A 6845-nucleotide genomic window follows, 5' to 3' on the forward strand; every position below is an offset into this window, starting at 1 on the left:
ATGAATCCCAAAGTGAAAGAATACTTGGAAACACACCACTCTAAGTTATGGGCCAGAAGCCAATTCAGTGAACTGAGCAAAGTTGACTATGTGCACAATAATCTAGCAGAGTCTTTCAACTCAACAATCCGGAAACTAAAGGGTCATTATGTGGTGGATTTGCTGGACAGGATAAGGATAGAATACATGAAGAAATTTCATTATCGTGCAGGAATAGCCGAGGCAAAATTCATGGGCCACATTATCATCCCTGCCGTGATGAATGAACTGAAGCAGAAAACAACAGGCTTGGAAATGAACACGACTCTTTGCTCGGGTACCACAGCAGAGATATCATATTTGGATAAAGAGAACACTACAAGGATCCGGGTCTATTGCAACAAAAAAATTGTTGCAATACATGATGTTTCGTGGCGATAAGTACCTATTGCCACGAAACGACATTCGTTGGCAGCCGTTGCAACTGGACACATGGTAATAGGTTATTACCACGAAAAGGCAATTGTGGCAATAAAGTGTGCTATTGCAACATCCATGCGGGAACTTGCCACATGTTTTCCCGTGGCAACACTCACCTGATGCCACAATTTGCTTTGTGGAGATAGCTTTAATGCAACATGTACCGAATTGTGGAGACTGATATGTCATGGCGATAGACATTTGTGGCAACAACCTATGCCAACGACGGCCATTTCGTGGCGCATTACTCTTTCGTGGCAATAATCAATTGTGGCAACAAACTATGGCAACAATCATTATTTTCGTGGCATCAGGCATGTTGCCACGATCCAATATACTTGTGGCAATAAACTATGGCAACAATTCTTGTTTTCGTGGCATTAGGCATGTCGCCACGACTCACTGCGCTTGTGGCATTAACTTATGGCAACAAATATTCCAATCGTCGTAACAGGAAATTGCAACGTACTTCTTTTGATGGTGACAAATAGGTATCACAACAAGTAACAACTTTGTAGCGAGAAATTATTGCGACAATTTAAACTTTCCGTGGCAATACTCTATTTCAACAAACTTAATTTGGTGGCGCTAAACTGTTATCGCATCATGAAATTTTTTGTGGCGCGAAGCTATTACAACAATATAAAGTGCTCCGTTGCAACATTCTAGTGCAACAAAACAGATAGGCGTAGCAACTGAGATATGATGCAACACTATGTTTTTAGTGGTGCTAGCATGTGGCAACCAAAAATGGGTTGTGGTAATAGTCTATTGCAATCGTAAAAAAAAATTATAGGGTTTTAATTACAATATTCAAAACCATACGTATAATATGTAGATTCATACAATTCATACTTCTGATAGAAAATATCCATCAAATAAAACTCAAATGTAATTTAGCCATCCTAATTAACTTCGAAGACTAAACTGCCTGTGATCTAGAGTCCAGTCCAGCTAGTTCTTTGGATCCTGCAATCAAGAAATAAAAAAAGTTCTAGTTAATGAGTCAAACATAACATACGCCATACAATTATGCCAGCTCCATTGTTAAAAACTATTGCCAGACTAACTAGCTAATACTGTGTCAGCAAGCATGTAACTAAGGCATCAGAACAACTATACAAGTGTGAATGGCTAAGGCATAACCTAAAGTACATCTACTAAAAGGTTTTTTCGAGAAAAAACATTGCTTTTAACTTAATGGTGTTGGGCTGAATCACCCAAAACACAGAGCAGCCACAAGGGCTAGTACATCGGCCCCCCATTCCAGTTAGGTTCTAACATCCTATCAAGACTAGCAAGCTCATGAGCAACAAAGTTTGCCGAGCGACGACATACATTTATTTCATAATAAGAAAACCATAATATGAGCGGGTACTTGGTATCCTCAATAACAGCAGCATAGGCCGACGAGTCCACCTTATTGATATTAAGTGCTTCCATCAGGAGTTGCGAGTCCGTTTAAAAAATGACCCTCGCGACCCCTATATCAACAGGAAGAGATACTACATGGGACATTGCAGTGGACTCATCAGCGAAGGCATCACGCGCATGATCATGACATCCTGCTCGTGCATACAGAATGGTACCATCGTCCGATCGTACATCTACTAAAAGCTCCTGCTATTGATTTAAGTTATGACTAGATGTATAGTTTTAGTTAAGTTCATGTCCCTAGCTAGCACATATTTGTATTTTGTTTAAGTTGTGACTCGATGCAGCAACAACACATGGTAAAAGAGAAGAAGCAGCTAGCTAATTATGAAGACCAATGACGTATAAAATGCAGGTGAACATGAAGAGAAAGCAAGGTTGTGACTTACCATTGCTTTATACATTCGAGATTGCCTTGCTGCAGCTTGTATGAGCGCATTTGAAGAAATAGCAGTCGGCCTTGAACCTGGAGTCTTATTAGGACTAGATGTTTGTGAAAGAATATTTTGCAAGTTTGGATTACTATTTTCTTTGTCAACCCTCTTCGTAGGAACCTGTAAATAGAAGTCCACTTTTAGCAATGCAAGTAAGCAACATAAATCTTACAAGGTCAGAAGCATATGACTGTAATCACCATCACCTGTTGGGTTTCCATCTATTTGCTCAATTCTACAAACTTTGCCATCATGTTTTTTTCAAATTCTAGTCTTGATGTTCGCTCCTCTTGCAACAATCTTTCCCTTTCAGCACGCTCTTCTATTAACCTCTCCTCAAGTTGTTCTCTCTCAGCACGCTCCAAGTTAATACTCTCTTGTGTGTTAGCACGTTCAGCTTGTAGTTGATCTTCTAAGTCATTGACCTGCTGGCTGAGCTGAGAGTTTCGCTCCTGGGTGGCTGCTATAGCACGAGCTTGCTCTTCAATCTGGATACGGAACTTTTCAGAACCAGTTGAAGTTTTGGCCATGTATCCGTACCCACGAGGCTGCGATGACTTGCATTCCAGAGTGTCTTTGTAAGCGGTCTAGAAAACATTGTTTTCCTGCTCACTTGAAAGTGGACCTTCAGTTTCAGCTTCTTTGTTTTTAACCTCTTCAAGTGCTTGGTCCTAAAAATGATAGGAACAATTATAGGTGCAGCATCAATATTGACACTATAAAAGATGAAACAAGAATAACACGGTCCAACGCATGAATAATCGCATCTGATGATGAAACATGCCGAATGCACATCATTGACTAACTATAGAATAACCAAAAGTCAGTGTACTCACGTAAACTTTCTGGGAATGTGTGTTAGACCATGTTCCATTGTTTGTGTGGGTGAGTTCCCATAGAGCAATACAATCTGGCTCTTCTCCAGTTTCTAAGTTTCTCTGCAAGTAATATAACAATGAGATGCTTGAAACATGACACCATATTTAGCAGCAAGGCATACATATTTAATTGGACTCGTACCTTCTCAAAACTAACTTGCGAGTAAGATTTTGATCCGATTATATGTTTTGTCTTCTGTTTCTTACGGTTATCAGCGTTCTTTTGGCTGCGTTCCTATCAATTCATTGAAACCAGATATAACCAATGAGACTAGCCATTTCACCTTAACACATAATAGACAAACCGTGACCTTAGAGATAATCTGAAATTTTGAATCAGTGCCAAAGTACTCAATCATCCATTCCCACTCTTCTGGTTGTAAATCTTCAGGCAGATTAGCCAATCTAGCTGCATCTGTTTTGTATGCCTTGTAAGTGGAGCTTAGAGTTGATCGCTAGCCTCTATATCTCTCTTTTGCAATTTTGAGAACTTTTTCTTCTGTTTCTGGTGTATCTTCCAGGTCCCATCTGTCCTGTAAAGCATACAACAAATAAATATACATAAGCAGTGCATTATCGATGGTAAAATAAGATAACACATGTGAAAAATATTGTGCGCACTATTATATCTGCAACAATGAGTCGATGAATGGTAGGGTGAATGTCCGACCACGTCCTCACTCCAATGAGTGGTAACTTTCTTTTCATTATGACTACCACGTCATCCTTGAACGAACGATAGTTCATTCCTACTGTACCACCCAATTTTTCAGAGAATGTAATATTTAGCTTTGCAGATCCATTGGCAAAACGCTTCTTAGATGCTTTAAAACCTTTTAGAACACCTCGCCCTTTCTTATTTTGTCCACCAGCTTCTATAGCCCAAATCATACAAGAAAAATTGTATTACTCAGCATTAGATTGTAAGAAATGATGACACAAATGTAAACAAAAGCAAGTACCATCCTGTAGTCGCGCACGGTTGCAGCGAGCATGGGATGGCCATTCAGCAAGGGAACACATGTCATTAGCAGACACTGGAATGTCAGATTGTTCTGGAGTTGCTGTAAAAGATTTAGTAGTCTTGAAGGTTTAGCTATTTAACCCACACCAAGATTTTATGCATTATAGGAAATGCTAAATAATTTACCAGATTTGGGTTGTCCACGTTGGTTTTTGTATGCCGTTATACTTTCCATCCTTGTTAAGAGAACAGAGCCTTTCTTTACTGCACACAAAAACAATCATGGGACTTAGCATTAACAAAGCATTGATGTTCTGCACCATTCAGATAGGTGATTATGAAGTAAGGATGTTGTGTACCAGGAGCATCCTCCGTAAAATTCATCATTGTGCCCTTGTGTGGGTAAACCAGACATATGTGAATGAACATGAAAGGCAAAGTATCAGTGATAGGTTCATGAAAATACTACTCTAAATCTATAGGAAAAAAATGCAATGTGACTCGTGTAAGACCAAATATCTATTAAAAATCAGCTTATAGTAATATGAATCAAATGCAATGCAGATGATGACTAAACCTGAATCCTCTGCTCTGTTGACGCACATATAACATCTAATATATGACATTATGTTTTAAAATGTGTTGAAAGAAACTCATCTCGATCTACGCTAATTGCTAAAAAATATTTATAAGAAAGTGACTGTAGGATGTATAAGAAGAAACCAGAGTGTAAGAATGTGGATTTATTTTAGGCAAGCCGGATAATATTACATCGAAAGCTAATCAACCTGATTCAGATATAAGAATTAATGTTGTATGCAGAGTGACAGTGATGGTGATGGTAGGATTCTAAGTGTAATGTAAAGATTCAGACTGAACCCAGGGGGGAAACAAATGTAAAGTGGATCATGAAAGCATCCATGTATGTAGAAAAATACCTGGTATTTGGCACCATTATTAGTTGGGGGATTGAACTCAGAAAGCCGGCACTTATCTATAAAAATGCAAGCTAGCTAGATTTGCACATACAGATTACAGAGTATGTCTATATCTTTCAGTTAATGGATCTAATGCTCAAAAACCAATCTAATGCTCACGACCCCCTTTGGAGTCCACGAGGAAACAGAGCGAAACTGGAGCAGAGATGGTGGAGAGGCCTGATCATCAGAGGCGACGTTAGTGATCACATGGGTGGTGTAGGACGTTGATACATGTCGATTGTTGGCCGACATATGCTACCTACACCACTTAAGTTGGCAGAATTATGCAACCAAATTACTATATAAATATCATCTCAATTTGAAAAAATGCAAAAATAATGAGGTCATGATATTTAAAATATTACAAACCTGCACCCTGACCTCAACATCAGTGCATGTCAATAGAATTACTACCTTCTTTCAAACAGAAAAAGAAGACCACGTCAATCACATATTTCAGTAATGTTAATTTTTTGCGTGGACATATTTCAGTAATATACGCTATCCAACCTTAAAAAAAAGTAATATACGGCAGAAGAAGTCACGCGCTCCACCAGACAGCGTGTCTGGTCACCCGAGCGATCCAAGCATGCAGTGGCGCGACCCACCAGACGGGTCGTCTGATCCCACACGCAGCTGAACGATCGAAGGAAAGAAAAGGGGGCGACTTCCTTTCTCTCGCCCCTCAAAAAAAAATCGAAGCCAGAACAGAGATGGAGACAGGGGAAACACCAGATCGAACCAAGAAAAGAGAAAAGGGAGAGATCAGATCGAAGGAAGAGGGAGGTGAGAAGAGGGTTTCGGGAGGCTGGGGGCGGCGGCCTCTCCTCCCTGACGGCGCGCTTCACCAGACAGGGAGGCGAGGGAACTTGAATCCTCGGGGCCCCTCCCTGCCGCCCCTGACCGACGACCGCCGCTGCTCCTCTCCAACACCGACGACCGTCGCTGCTCCTCTTCAGCTTGCCGCCGATCTTCCCCAAGGATCCTCTTCTGCTTCTCTTCTTCAAGGATCACGCAGAAGGTCTTTACTAGTTGTAAATCTCTGAAACATTGTACTGTTTTGCTTTCATCTGCATATGACCCTATGAATCCTTGCATGGACATGGGTTAATTGGTGAAAAATTACTATGAGAATACTTAGTATGCTACCCAGTGATCTTGATTTCCTGTATGAGTAGTTACTGAATCCTGTTTCACTTGCTAGTACTTGGCTGTGTGTTTGATTAATCAGAATACTACCAAAAAGACAGTCCTATTTCTGAACCATTTACCTTTGCTGTCTATTATTTTGTTTTGTTTTTCTTTGATCCTGTGACTACTTATGCTATGTTACATGATCAATACTCTCATAAGGGGCACAAACATGGAAGAAGATGCAGAAGAGCAGATGTTTTGCTTTGCCCCTTATGCTATGTTCTTGAGCAGAAGAGCAGATCATGATGCAGGTGGTGGACAAACAAAACAAATGGCAAATTTTCTCGCCACTGTCTCTCTCAGAATTTCTGTTTTTTCATGATCTAGCCAACTACGGAACCGAACTTATTTACCCTCATGTCACATATACTACCATGTGACAGTAATACTATTTCTTCTTCCATCAACCAAATTTTGATTTACAATGTATAGATAAATTTTTGCTTTACCATGTGACAGTAATTCTAGTATGTATGTATCCCTGTTGTCTTGTCTTGTAATG

General features: G+C 40.0%; 1 long non-coding RNA gene across 1 annotated transcript; it reads right to left on the reverse strand.

Annotated features, from left to right (window-relative positions):
- Positions 1-1210: 1210 nt before the first annotated feature.
- On the reverse strand, positions 1211-3446 carry LOC119310807. Its single transcript, XR_005150754.1, has 5 exons — positions 3348-3446; positions 3164-3265; positions 2534-2998; positions 2283-2447; positions 1211-1428 (listed from the first exon to the last, which is right to left on the reverse strand). It is a non-coding gene; the product is annotated as an uncharacterized LOC119310807 (long non-coding RNA).
- Positions 3447-6845: the final 3399 nt, after the last annotated feature.

Source organism: Triticum dicoccoides, chromosome 5B (assembly GCF_002162155.2).
Source record: "Triticum dicoccoides isolate Atlit2015 ecotype Zavitan chromosome 5B, WEW_v2.0, whole genome shotgun sequence".
Taxonomy (NCBI): domain Eukaryota; kingdom Viridiplantae; phylum Streptophyta; class Magnoliopsida; order Poales; family Poaceae; genus Triticum; species Triticum dicoccoides.